The following is a 14,894-nucleotide window of genomic DNA, read 5'->3' on the forward strand; positions in this document are numbered from 1 at the left end:
TTACTTACACCTTGAATCAGGCCCCAACTGCACTATACATTTAAGGTAGTATTATACCACTCTAAACAGTCATGTCCCAAAGATTCCTAGGAACTGTAGCCTGTTAAGTGTGTGGATAGTTGAGGAGACTTCTATTCATTCTCGCAGAGCTACAATTCTTGAAGTGGTTTAACAATCAACCCCTCTTCCTAGGAAGCTCTACCACAGGCATAGGCAAACTGGGAGCTCCAGATGTTTTGGGACTACAATACCCATCATCCCTTACCACTGGTCCTGTTAGCTAGGGATCATGGGAGTTGTAGTCCCAAAACATCTGGAGGGCCGAATTTGCCTATGCCTGCTCTACCCTGAGAGGGGAATGGTGTGTGTGTCTTCTAACAATGCTCACCACCCTTAGACCACATTTCCTAGGATTCCTGGCAGTGGCGGCAGGGAGAGCTATAACTGTTTAACGTGTTTAAGTGTTATAATGGTGCTTTAAATGCTCAGAGGCACCAGGCTGCTCCCAAGATTGGGGTACTGGGTGCTGGTGTGTGTTGTGTGTTTGTTGTGTGTCACGTGCGACACAAGAACCCTGGAGGATCTGGCCACTGGACCTGCATCACATATTGCATGTGTGACGTCACACACGTGCGATGCATGCAGGATGTCACACTTGACGTATTCAGGGCCACCTGAAGATTGAGGGGACCCATTCCCCTTAAATATATATGTATCAAGGGGGTCGAAACAGTTGGTGTGCTGGATAGTGAAAATGAAGCCTAAGCCTGTAATCATATAACCACTGGGAGTAAGCTCTTTGGAACTCAATGGGACTTGCTTCTGTGTAGACATGTGTTAGGTTTGCACTGTAACTTTATCACAGTGATAGGGAGATTGCCTCCAAATGTTGCAGTCAGGAAAGTCAGGAATTGTACTTTTGACATGGAAGTCAATTGATCTAACTTCAGCAAACTGGGCTTAGTTTTATGAGATAACATCTGGACTCCAGAGAATGTATTCCTTATGTCCATCGTTATAATATCCAACAAAAGAAAGAAAGCCAGTGGTTCTTTTTTATAGATAGATAGATAGATAGATAGATAGATAGATAGATAGATAGATTATTTATTTTATTTCTAAAAAGATTTTCCATCAGGGCAGCTCTCAATCAGTAACACCTTTTAAAACAAATAAATTCAACATCAATGAAGCACACAGCAAACCCACAGCAGAACGATGATAAACAGCAATTGGAGTTAAGTCAGCAGTGAAATTGACTCTGCTCACGTTTTTATAAGACACATGTCTAAATAATATTATTTTTAAACTGATTCCACAGTGCACTTAGTGGTTGAGTGCTGGGTGAAAGAAAGAGCTTATGTATACTCTTGTGAGGCTTGAGAGCTTGTGAAATCTTACAAACAGAAGTTGAGTTAATGAAGAATTACAAACAGCATGCACTAAAGCTGGACAATCATTTCCAGGGAGTTCCACGGAAATGATTCTATGTCAAGACTTGCACCATTCCATATTCTTGGGTAAAAAGGTGGCAGTCCCTATTCAGCCAAGTACTACTGACCGGTAGCAGATGGTATGGTAGGATGACACCAGTCACCGAACCTCTGAGCAGTTGTGTTGTTGCTGCCTACTGAGAGGTAAAGGGGAAGGGTGGGGAGGCAACAACGAGATCAGTATGGTGCAAATGCACAAGAGCCAGTTTGGCTCCACCTGTGCTACACTGACCTTGCTTCCATACTGGTCATCCACCTCCTGATAAGCTCTTAAGGGGTGTGTGTGCTGTAGCCTATCAACTTTATGATTCCACTTTGGGGCTTCCTTGGTGGGAAATTTCTGTATTGTGGGTAATTTCAGAGCTAGTGGCACACATCACTCTTACGCTTGAAAAGAGGAGGCTACCTGTGTTTCTTTTACACTTGGTGCAGAATTTTACCCTTCCACCATGCAGGCTGATTAGCAAGAGGCAAAGGTGGAGCAGTGACAGCCGACATTTTGGATAGTGGAATTTGGACTCAGAGGGTGTCTTTGATTTATTTCTTTTTTACATATGAACACCAGCACAACACTTGAGAATCGCTGATACCAAATGAAACTCATTTGCAGATCAGTTAATCCTGGAAAACTTTCTACTTCATATTGGCCCTACTCCAAAAATGTGAATTGGCTACATGTTGTGTGGACAAATCTCCACATGCCTAGCTGTAAAATGGGTGTCTGGTGCTGTAATTTTGACTAACTCAAATCACCTTGTTTCAGAAGGATTGTGGATGTGTTAATCCAAGCTCTCTCCATGATGTAGAAGCTCAGTAGCAGAGCACATGCTCTACTACTACCAATCCCTGGTGTCTCCAGGTAGGGCTGAAACAATAGAGAGCTGCTGCCAGCTGGTGTCAACACTATTGAGTCACTTGGATCAATGACCAAATATAGCTTCCTATATTCCTGAAACCCCATACAAAAAGTCAGTCAAAGCACCTATAACGTGTTCAATACCATCTTCCCTATGTCTTCCTCTCTCCCATTATAAAGGCTAAGCCTATCGTATTGTTATGTGTTGGAGGGGGGGTAGGCTGCATGCCGAGACCCTTCTAACCCCTGGATCCAACAAGTGGTGGGGGGGACAGGCTAGCTTCCTGATGAGGTGATTGCCTGGATAATGAGCCACTGAGGGGAACAAAAAGAAAGCACTCTGTGTGAGATGGCAAATTAATACTTTTCTCAACTCATGGGTAGCTAGACAGACAAAGCCAGAGTTGAGGGCAGAGAGTTTGGAGTGATGTGAGCTAGAAGTCAGAAAGAGAGGGAGAGACAGCGCACCATGTCTGATTTCTGCTGGAATCCAAGGCTGTGGCTATGGGAGAAACAAGGCGTGTTTTGGGGTGTTAATGCTGTGAACCCTTCCATCACAGACTCAGGTTGTATATATGTATGAATAAACCTTATATCATAAAGACATCACAGTTTTTGCTGTCCCTCGTTCCAAAGGAAACACAAACCCTGGGTAAGCGCCTGGAACCCCTAGAATCTCACATCATTTGGAGATTGGAGTGGTGTGCAATAGTATTGTAACCCTGCTAGCAGGAATACCCCCCCCCCCCAATAATTCATAATTAGCTTAAGAGCTGAAGAGTTGATTAACCAGAGGTTATAGCAAAGTTTTGTAAAACTGCTTTGGTTGAAGCTTGATTACCAAAATAGACAACTTTGTTCTCCTAACATAACCTCTGTTAATATACTCTCTGCCTAAAGCTAGATTTGTACAGGCACTTTGAGTTTTTATTATGTTGTTATCATTTGTTACAAGGTTATTTGAATAGCATGCGATTATCAATAGAGCATTTTGTAATAAAGCCAGCCAGATCAAGGTTTAGTTGAGATTCCTGCATTGCAGGGGATTTGGACTAAATGACCCTTAGGATCCCTTGCAACTCTGATTCTATGAAACTCAATTTACTCATGAACTGATTTCAGCTGTCAGTAAATAACTACAGGCTAAATGTAATCTTATACTGCCATCTAGCTTACAGCCCTTCACATTTCCCTCAAGCATTTACTGCAAAATAAAAACATATTTATATTTTAAAAAATATCCTCAGTTTTCCTTATTGGCAATTTGGCATTGCTCTTGAAAAGAAAAAAAGGAAAGGGAGAGAAAGAGAGAGAGAATAAAAAGCCGTCCAATGGCAAGGGGATAGATCTAACTGAATCTGCTGACTCTAAAATAACTTAATACAAAATGAAATAACATTTCTCTGAACTCTGAAAATGTGCAGGAAAGGAATGTATTGGCTGGGGTGACTTATTCTGTGCAAGTGGGAAGAAGTCTCTGTTGCAACTTTGTTCGTTGGTTCTTATATTTTCGGGCAGCACACAAAAGCTTTCACCTTCAAGAATTCGCACGATCTCATTTTTAAAGGCATGTTGATGTACTAATTTCTGCTATAATACTTCTTAGCTTGCTTATTATTATTGACCACTTTGAACACAGTCTAAAGCATCTTTCCTCTACCTGGTGCTTTCCAGATGTTTTGGAGTTCAGTTCCCATCAGCCCTAGCTCCACAAGCACTACCTTATTCCAACACTTTACACCAAACCTATCATGTTGGTGAGTATGCTGTAATCTTACAAGCATATGGGAGTAAGGCCTGTTGACCACAGAGGGACTTATTTCTCAGCAAACATGCATATAGCATTGTTCGGTATAATTATCAACGCTGTGGTGTAGGCGAGTGGGGAAGCTGATGCAGTGTGTCTTGTCTAAAGAAGCCTGGTAATTTCATTGCAAAAGGGACACATGGATCAGGGACATCCTGGTTAACAGTGCAGTTTCTCAGCCACTGTAGTACTCTACTAATAGAAAGATTAGTGGAAGGTAAGTTTCTGCATATGAAGCACTGTGTTGGGATAATGCAAAACCTGAAAGAGTGGGAAAAGATGGTCAGTACAGTAAGGGAATTATGAGTATTGAGTTCCAGGGTGGAACAACAGTGGAGTGAGTGAATGTAAGAACTGTTTTAACAATGGTGTCATGTGTGGGTTAAACCACAGAGCCTAGGACTTGCCGATCAGAAGGTCGGCCGTTCGAATCCCCGCGACGGGGCGAGCTCTCGTTGCTCAGTCCCTGCTCCTGCCAACCTAGCAGTTCGAAAGCACATCAAAGTGCAAGTAGATAAATAGGTACCGCTCCGGTGGGAAGGTAAACAGTATTTCCATGTGCTGCTCTGGTTCGCCAGAAGCGGCTTAGTCATGCTGGCCACATGACCTGAAAGCTGTACGCAGGCTCCCTCGGCCAATAAAGCGCGATGAGTGCCGCAACCCCAGAGTCAGCCATGACTGGTCCCTAGCACCTTTACCATGTGTTCTAGACTGGAAACACCCACCAGAATTCTCTCTGGGCAGTTGGAAACCTTGGGAAAGTTGGGTTATTGGTGGTATGGGAGAGCTTTGTGTATGTACAGTCTATACATTTATGTACGCATGTAAAAATGAGGTGCTGGTCTCATATATTAATAAATCCTCCCCGCCACCATTCATCGCACACACTACAAATACAACTCTCCCTCTCTCGAACAAATCACCTACATACCTCTCTCAGTTTTTGCCTCTTACTTCCCCTAGAAATTGAGAGACTCCTTCAGAAAATTTCCTCCATTTCCACCTGACTGGCAGGCAACAGCAGGCCGAGTTTGCTGGAAATACCTCACTTTTCCTTCCTTCCCTCCCCAACCTTTTTTAATTTTACACAAACCCTAGCACAGGGTGAAGAAGTTGCCTGCTGCTGGATGGTGAGCATGTGGGGATATCTTGCCACTCCTCCCCATCCACTTTCCCTCCAGCTAGTCCCAGCATGGGATGAGGTTCAGCTGCCTCTTGGTGGGCATCTCACTTGTATTTAATAAGTGGGGAGTGGAGCTTTCAGAAAGAGTTTTGAATCCATGCATTAGAATAGTATTAGAATATCAGAGCAATGCCATGGCAGCAACTGCTGGCAGAGAAGATCTCTTCATTGATATGTTACTTCCAACACATCAAAATTTTCCAGTTCATGTCCACAGAAGCGAGAATACGGTAGGAACGAAACCGTCTGCACATTATAGTAAGATTTGAAAGTGTTTCCATGTCATGAACTGCTTGCAGCTGGGCTGCTTGAGAGAGCATGGGTCCGATTGTCCCAATTTGGAGGGCACATCCCCCCAAAGCAACTGGTTTGATACCCTTTCACAAAATGGTATACATTTTTGCAAAGCAGTTTCATCTCTTTTAATGCGTTTTTCGTTGTTATTTTCATACATGCATTTCTATGCACACTTTACCCTAATATATACCTTTTTGTACACATTGTTTGGCTGGAGAACTGCATTGCAAAATTCAGGGAAGTGCACATTTCAGAGGAAGGCTACATATTGTTTCAGAAAGCGCAGGTTAGGTAGCTTCAATTTTTAATGTGAATTGAATCAAATGTCTGTCCCATCTGTACCTTTTACAGCATAAACTACTTTTCTAGTTTAAAGTCATATGTGTGGGAGCTGACAGCAGGACTGTATGACTGGCCTCTAAAATGTATTTTATACATATTTCTCTGGAACCAAAACACCAGCTGCCCTCAGCCCAAAATGCCCTATCTCTCATTTCCTATAAACATGTGAGAGAGATTTCGTTTACTGAAGCTGGCCAGCAGCCCACAAACACTGCAATATTATCTTCAGGAACCTTTCCTTTGCCGCCTAATAAATCCTTCACAGATTTCTTCCATTTGCCTGGCAAGTTAGAGTTCACATCTTTGGTTTGTGAGGGTTTCTGGCCCTTCCCTAATTTCAGGAAATCTGGTTCTCTAGTAGATTTCTCAACACATCTGTTCATCTTCTGGGTGCATTTCATGGGGGTGAACTAATTTTCTTTCTTTCTTTCTTTCTTTCTTTCTTTCTTTCTTTCTTTCTTTCTTTCATTTGAACACTGCCCCCGAAACTGGCAAGGCATTAAGAATTTATATCTTGTATTGTGAGGAATCGACAAGTGGATTTATGGAGGTTTGCTGGTGAGAGAGATTTTGAAAAAGAACATCACATAAAATTACCTGTGTTCACTCAGAAGATTTAATAATCCTCATTAGGAAGTGAGAAAACTGCAGGAGGCCTTTGTAAACTTCACCAAAGGAATTCTCTTTGCTGAGTCGTCATTCATAGGCCTATCCAACAAGGCATACGTGGGCAAGAGGCAGAGCATGACAGGCCTTGGCCTAGGCTGCAAACAGAGGGACCACCTCCAGGGGATCAAAAGATCAGACATATGGCAGGAAGTGTCAGTGGGAGGGGGAGTGAAGAAGGCCCCACTCTCTCACCAGAACTTCTATTTTGCATGGAGAACCCAAGAAGCTCAAAGCGAATTTGAGAAAATTTTCAGTTTCTACACTCTTCCTCTTCCAGATAAAGATGGTGCTGGTATCAACACTTGTATCCTTGGGTCGATCCTGGGGAATAATGGTGTGATCCTAACCCTGGCTATTAACAAACAGGTGGGGTGTAACGAAGGTGGTGGTGGGTAGAGAAGCAAATTGCTATTGTAGCTTGGAATTGGCAAAATGATCAGGCCCAAATTGGGCCCAATGATATTACATGATGACAGCGAGGGTGCCTTGGGAACCAGTGGATCTCGCCTGGCTGAGAAGAATAAAATAATAATAATAATAATAATAATAATAATAATAATAATAATAATAATAATTTATTTATATCCCACCCATCTGGCTGGGTTTCCCCAGCTACTCTGGATGGCTTCCAACTGAATATTAAAAACAATACAGCACCAGACATTAAAAACTTCCCTAAACAGGGCCGCCTTCAGTTGTCTTTTAAAAGTAAAATAGTTGTTTATTGCCTTGACATCTGCTGGGAGGGCATTCCACAGGCCAGGTGCCGCTACTGAGAAGGCCCTCTGCCTGGTTCCCTGTAACCTCACTTCTCGCAGTGAGGGAACTGCCAGAAGGCCGTCGGCGCTGGAACTCAGTGTCCGGGCTGGATGATGGGGGTGGAGACGCTCCTTCAGGTATACAGGACCAAGGTCATTTAGGGCTTTAAAGGTCAGCACCAACACTTTGAATTGTGCTCGGAAACGTACTGGGAGTCAATGACTATCTTTCAGGGCCAGTGTTATGTGGTCTCGGCGGCCACTCCCAGTCACCAGTCTAGCTGCCACATTCTGGATTAATTGCAGTTTTCATGTCACCTTCAAAGGTAGCCCCACGTAGACCGCATTGCAGTATTCCAAGTGGGAGATAACTAGAGCATGCACCACTCTGGCAAGACAGTCCACGGGCAGGTAGGGTCTCAGCCTGCATACCAGATGGAGCTGGTAAACAGCTGCCCTGGACACAGAATTAACCTGTGCCTCCATGGACAGCTGTGAGTCCAAAATGACTCCCAGGTTGTGTACCTGGTCCTTCAGGGGCACAGTTACCCCATTCAGGACCAGGGAGCCCTCCACACCAGCCCGCCTCCTGTCCCCCAAGAACAGTACTTCTGTCTTGTCAGGATTCAACCTCAATCCGCTAGCTGCCATCCATCCTCCAACCGCCTCCAGACACTCGCACAGGGCCTTCACCGCCTTCACTGGTTCTGATTTAAAAGAGAGGTAGAGCTGGGTATCATCTGCATATTGATGAACACCCAACCCAAACCCCCTGATGATCTCTCCCAGTGGCTTCATGTAGTTGTTAAAAAACATGGGGGAGAGGATGGAACCCTGAGGCACCCCACAAGTGAGCACTCGTCCCCCAACACAACTTTCTGAACACTGCCCAGGAGAAAGGAGCGGAACCACTGTATAACAGTGCCCTCAGCTCCCAGCCCCTCAAGACGGTCCAGAAGGATGTTATGGTCGATGGTATCAAAAGTCGCTGAGAGATCCAGCAGAACTAGGAAACAGCTCTCACCTTTGTCCCTAGCCTGCTGGAGATCATCGACCAGTGCGGCCAAGGCAGTTTCAGTTCTGTGGTCAGGCCTGAATCTCGACTGGAAGGAATCCAAATGGTCCGCACCCTCCAGGCATGCTTGGAGTTGTTCAGCAACCACCCACTCATTCACCTTGTGCAAGAATGGAAGATTTGAGACTGGGCGATAGTTGGCCATATTGGCCAGGTCTAAAGATGTTTTTTTTAAGAAGCGGTTTAATGTCCGCCTCTTTCAGTGTGCCTGGGAAGGCTCTCTCACAGAGGGAAGCATTCACTACCCCCGAAGAAGAAGAAGAAGAAGAGGAGGAGGAGGAGGAGGAGGAGGAGGAGGAGGAGGAGGAGTTTGGACTTGATATCCTGCCTTTTACTCCTCTTAAGGAGTCTCAAAGCGGCTAATAATCTCCTTTCCCTTCCTCCCCCGCAACAAACACTCTGTGAGGTGAGTGGGGCTGAGAGACTTCAGAGAAGTGTTACTAGCCCAAGGTCACCCAACAGCTGCATGTGGAGGAGTGGGGAAGCAAACCCAATTCACCAGATTACGAGTCCACCACTCTTAATCACTACACCATGCTGGAAGAGATTGATCAGGCAAGGAACAGGCGAGTAGATTCCTCACTATCCCCCAACCCACTGTCTCCTAGATCCAGAAGGGGGTTGAAGAGGGAAGGGCAGGGACTGCTTTTGTGATGGGTGCTTGGAATATATGGTTGGAATATCAACTTAAACATGTAGCATGAACCCCAAAATGTGGGTGCTTTTAACAACAACAACAACAACCCAGCAATGTTAGCAATAGTTGGCCACTCTAAGAACAGATTCCTGGGCTAGATAGACCTTTGGTCTGATTTAGAAAGGGTTTTCCTAAGTTTCATCTTCTACAAAGACTTTTCTTTAAGTAGCTCACGACTTCCTTTCTTATAAATCTTTGATCAATGTATTATTATTATTTTTTGCATTGTTGCTGTGATTAACTGGAGCATTCAGTCCAAGCAAAGAAGCATTTGTTAACATCCTTTGGCAGTTTGACCTTTCTTCATATAATAAAGAAAAAGATATGCTCCTATGTTTATTTAACCTGAACCTTTAAAAAGGAACTATATCTACTTAAAGCCCTAAAGTGGGGCTTTAAGTCTAATAGTTGTCATTCACATATTCACTCACTGGAGATAATTTGGCCATTTTCATTCATTATTTATAGTAGAACAATTGTGTGGGTGGGGGACGGGATGGGACACAAACACTTAGGAAAAGAGCAAACATTTGGAAGTATTTACAGGTCTTCGTGCAGAACTGAAACTACGAAATAGCAGTGCTCAGAGAATTGGTTCCAGGTGCAAATTAAGAACAAAAAGACTAATAATTTTATAAGCATCAGGGCATATATATTTCTCCTTTTAGAATATATGTAAATATTTAAAATATATGCTACCACTTATAACCATTTCAAAACACACAAACAAAAATATATGAGTTAAATATTAAGGGAGGAAATACCTAACTCATATACTGTATGTGTATATATATATATATATATATATGTGTGTGTGTGTGTGTGTGTGTGTGTGTGTATATATTGTGCTAAGCAGATTACTCCATCAATGCAAGGATTTCTGCTTGCCTGATGCAACAATATTCCCTCTCCTCCTTCAAGGCAAGAAAGTTTCTCATCTCTTCCACCCCAGCAGTCACCTGCACCTCCTACAAACCATCTCATGAGTACCATGTAGTGTTGCCATGTGTCCTCTTTTTCCTGGGTAGAGTTGTCATAGCGATCCATAAAAGTAGAAGTCAGCAAATGTGTCCTCTTTTTTGCTCTTCAAAATATGGCAACCCTAATTAGGACATAGGGTGCTACCTTATATTGAGGCCATTGATCCCTCTAGTTCCATATTGCTTGCATTGACTGAAATTAGCTCTCCAGGGTTTCAGATGGAACATTCCCAGCCCTACCTTGAAGTGATGGAAATCGAACCTCTAACCTTCTGCATGCAAAGCAGATGCTCCACCACTGAGGTATGGCTTTTACTCAGGTGAAGGCAGAGGGAAGTGAGGTATGGGAGACGTTCCTTCCATCTTTTGCCTTGTTAACATCTTAGGATATGAGCCAGTATCTTTATTGATATTTTCTGACAGCTTCCTTCTTTCCTTCCTGGTGTATGCACCGTGTATGTTAGAAATTAACCCCTAGTGTCTTGCAATTTTGGCAAGATCTATTACTATTACTACTATTATTATTCTATTTATATCTTGCCACTTATGGCAAAGCACTTCCAGGTGGACTTGCAGCATAAAATAAACACAGAAGAGGTATATTTATCTAATTATTATATTTATGAGGCACCCCATAAAATAAATTATCCAGGCATAATAAAGAATACAAAGAATAAAATATAAAAACATGCTGCAATAAAACCAGACTATAATACACTGCACACTACACCAAAACCACAATAAGGTTAAAGACAAGCAGCCTGAAAAACCAAATACAAAATCAGCCCCCAAAGAAGCACATACAGCAGCATAGAACCTAACTGCCAACCATGCTGCGGGGTCTTAAAATCAGAACTGAGAGAAAAGAAAAGTCCTCATCTGAAAAAGATAACAATGTGGGCACCAGGTACGATTTGCTAGGCAGAACATGTCACAGCTAGGGGGCTACAACAAAAAAAGCCCTGCCATCCTCCAAACAGTAGTTATAAAAAAGTTAATGTTTTGCATGTTTCTTCTTCTTTTCTTTTTCAATAGTTTAATGTACTTATATTTTTAATGCAAGTTGCTTGGCGACCTTAAGTAACAAGCAAATAATAATAATAATAATAATAATAATAATAATAATAATAATAGGAGGGTGCACATTGAAAAGGGTGCCTGTTGATGACCTGAAGGTATGCCTAGGTCAGGAGGAAGTATTCTGTTAGGTACTGAGGTCCCAATCTGTGCAGGGTTGCCAGTAGTGTGGAAGAGAGAAAAGCAGTCGCAATGTGTGACCAAAGGTGCAGACACTCAGCCCCAAATTCACTCTTTAAAACATCAGATCAAACAGCAACAACACCACTATAAAAGGGAAGTGTGGAAAGGTCTGTGGCCCCTGTCCAGGCAGCTCCTGCAAGCACCTGTGTGATGTGAAGTCGTTGAAGGCAGAGGAAACCTATCAGGAAAAGAATCTTTCAATCCTATTCAGAGAGTGAAATTGTTAAGCGTTGAAAATGTGCATCATGCATGCCACCTCACACCTTTCACAGCTGTATGACAGGCAAAAATGTAATGTGCTTCTCCATCAAATAGATTTGATGACGGGGAAAAAAATACCACTTTAATTTCAGAAATGTCTGCCTGCCATGTAGCTGTCACAAGGTGTGTGTGTGCTTTTGTACTTTAACCGCTACATGAAACAGGAAAAGTCAGTCAATGAAGCTGTTCTCAACGCTGCCTCATGTTAGGGCTGGGAAACTTGTGGCCTTTCTAATGTTTTTGGACTCCAGCACCCATCTGACCCAGGCAGCATGGTCGAGGGTCAGGGATGATGGGAGTTGTAGTTCAGCAATGTTGGGAGGGTCACAGGTCCCCTACCTTTGTTTTAGAAAAAGCTTCTCCTGCAAGATGTCTACATATTGAAGATACAAGGGTGCTGCCGGGAAATTTATTTATTTATTTAAAAAACACACAATTTTAATGTTATTGCTGTATGTGCTGAGGCAGGTGTTGGGCTGGATTGCTTTCATGTGCTGAATTTTACTTTCAAGATGTGCTGGAGTGATCACACAACCAACACGCTAAATTCCATACTAATTGCTTCAATCTACACTCACAGCAGTGTAGCTCAGTGGTATGAATTGACCATTTGCACTGCTTTGCAAAGCCTTCCAAGATCTTTCTGTTTTAAATAAACTCCCTTACTGAAGAAGCACCATTTCAGCAATATACCGAGAGCCATACTTCACTGCTTAGCCTGGAGTGCAGAGAGGGTCCATAAAGAGCAAGGTTAATTGTGAGGCCATGACTGCCTAAAATAGTTGTCTGTTAGACAAGCTGTGATCTTGGGTTTGATTACTGGCTTGTCACAAAGGCTTAGTTCTGTGAGGTGGTGAGAAGTCCCACAAGGTGAGGCTTATATGACAGAATGCTCCTCCATCAAAAAAAAATCCTTTCTGTCACAAAGGCTTAGAAGACTCAATGGTCAGGAAGCTGCACAATGACTTTATTATCGTAAACAAGAACATGCCGCCACAGGAAACTCCATCCAGATAAAACGATCAATCCTACACATTCTTGCCTGGGAGTAGAGCATCTGTTTTGCATTCAGAAGGTCCCTGATGTCTCCCTGCCTAAGACCTTGGAATTGTTGCCTAAAACCTGCCAATACAAAACTGGAGGGACCAATGGTCTGATTCAATATAAGGCAGTCAGCAGAAGAACATCTTTTCTTTCAAAGGAAACCCCAGATGTATTCTCACAAGCTATACTTACATTTGAAAAAAGGCATGTTTCATGAATGCATTCATTTTAAAAAGAGTCCTGGGGTGGTAATTTCTCATTGCTAATTGCACAGGCTCAGAACCAGTTGCCTATACTACCATTCTGCCACTACATTTGCGCTGCAGAAACATATCCAGTCGCTGTTGCAAATTTGGATTAAATTCTGTAACTGACATGGCTCCCCCCTCAAAAATTATAGGAATTGTGGTTTGGTGAGGAATTCTCAGAAATCCTGAGATCCCTTTCATCCAAACTGCAGTTCCCATAGCTCCTAGAAGAGGGAATGAGTGACAAACAAGTTTATTGATGCATGTTTGCGCAGAAGTAAGGTTGCAATCCAATAAATACCAGGAAGTAAATCCCATTGGACTCAATCCGATTCACTGCTGAATAGACACAATGGGCTTGTGCTGTATGTCCCATTGGAGTTAAGGGAGCTGACTCAGTTCTAAGTAAGTATAGGCTTGCAGCATCAGGCTAAACTGAACAAAATATCTGGTTTCCACAAGGAAGAATGCACCAATTCTGCAAGTTTGGGCAGCAGCCAAAATTAATTAATGGAATAGTTTTTAGCAATTTAAAGGGTTGAATATGCTAACCTTTTCCAGAAGTGAAGAATTGCTTGAGATGTTTCCCTCCATATATTTAATTCAGGCATCTTTTATTCTGTTACATATATGTTATAAGAGTGAGAGTTCAAAATTGGAGAACCAAAACAGATCATGCCCACAAAATATGAACACATGTTGTGTTACTATAATTACACATTGTTCAGTTTCATGGGAGATGCAATGTGGAAAATCATCAAAAGGCTTAGAATTGTTTAAGTCCAAGTTGGGTCCCCACATCAACCCCTTTCCTACATATTCCAGTTATTGAAAGTATGCAAACACATACAAAATCACAGAGAAATATCTCAAAGAAAATCCAATTGTAAGTGCAATAAAAATATTGTGTATCTGAATGGCATAATTTCATAGGAAAAGCACAAAATGTTTATGGAATAAATATGACTGAAAGAATTAAAGGCATCAAAAACTGCTAACAGTCACCAACAATTGAACGACATAATAGTTTTCAGGAATTATTAATGGATGGTTATTTCTAGGTTTTAATATGTGCAGTATTGATATAAAGTAGTTCAGGCAAACATTATAGCTGCAGTAAAACAAAACAAAACAAAACAAAACAAATCCTTAGTTTGCATGTAATAGGTTAGCTGTTGGCCTACTTGCATAGACCTGTATGGATATAGGCTGTATGTGCATTCTGTAAACCTGATTGTAGGAGTTTGGAAAATACATGGAAAGCTAATGCCTTAATGGAGTGCCACTACCATAAAGGCCCTATTCCTAATGGAAATCAATGCACTAGAATTACCAGACAGGCAGGCTGACCTGGAGTCTCCAGGTTTGCCTAACCCCACACCCCAGGTGGCAGGTGAAGGGCTTGAATCTCCAGGTGGACCAAAGTGGCAACAACAACAACAACAACAATTAATCAAGAAGACTGCATGCAACTTGGAAGCTTCAGGCCAGCAGGAGCTGGCTGAAAAATATTGCATATACTTTCAAGGGAAGGGGCCTGCCCTTTCCTCCCCTCCCCGTCCCAATTAACCTCCATCTCTGTAAATGATTGTGTAGATGCACTGGGGGGGGGGGGGGTCTGCCCTTCTCTACTTTCCCAATTAGCCTCTGTCTCCAGGCCTCAGTGGTGGGAAGGAGCACAGAGGATGAAAAAGGACTAGGCTGTGCTCAAGAGTCTAGGTTATGAGTATGCATGCACACCTGGCACAAGATGTGGGGCTGCAGAAGTAAGCAGAGCACAGCAGGAGCAGGAACCAAGTCCTGCTGCTTCTGCCACCCACAGCAACTCATTGATGGCCCTTTGTTCTCCCTGAGCGAGTTTGAGGAGGTGAGGCCGAATACCAACTGAGGGAGACTAGTGCTGAAAAGCTGGAGTGGAGGAGGA

At 42.8% G+C, this 14,894-nt stretch overlaps 1 protein-coding gene and 1 long non-coding RNA gene across 4 annotated transcripts in view; one reads left to right on the forward strand and one right to left on the reverse strand.

Moving 5' to 3' along the window:
- Positions 1–14,894, reverse strand: part of ASIP (agouti signaling protein) — an 82,562-nt gene that overhangs the window by 44,299 nt on the left and 23,369 nt on the right. The window lies entirely within an intron of this gene.
- Positions 1–14,894, forward strand: part of LOC309344446 — a 78,402-nt gene that overhangs the window by 41,711 nt on the left and 21,797 nt on the right. Inside the window, exons 3-4 of one of the 3 annotated variants that reach the window (XR_014157736.1) lie at positions 4,024–4,106; positions 10,377–12,382. The exons of 1 other annotated variant lie outside the window; for it this stretch is intronic. This is a non-coding gene — a long non-coding RNA (uncharacterized lncRNA). Of the gene's footprint in view, positions 1–4,023; positions 4,107–10,376; positions 12,383–14,894 lie in introns of those variants that run through there. One more of the 3 variants, XR_014157737.1, reaches the window with a different exon arrangement.

Source organism: Podarcis erhardii (genome assembly GCF_964252035.2).
Source record: "Podarcis erhardii genome assembly, chromosome: 6".
NCBI lineage: Eukaryota > Metazoa > Chordata > Lepidosauria > Squamata > Lacertidae > Podarcis > Podarcis erhardii.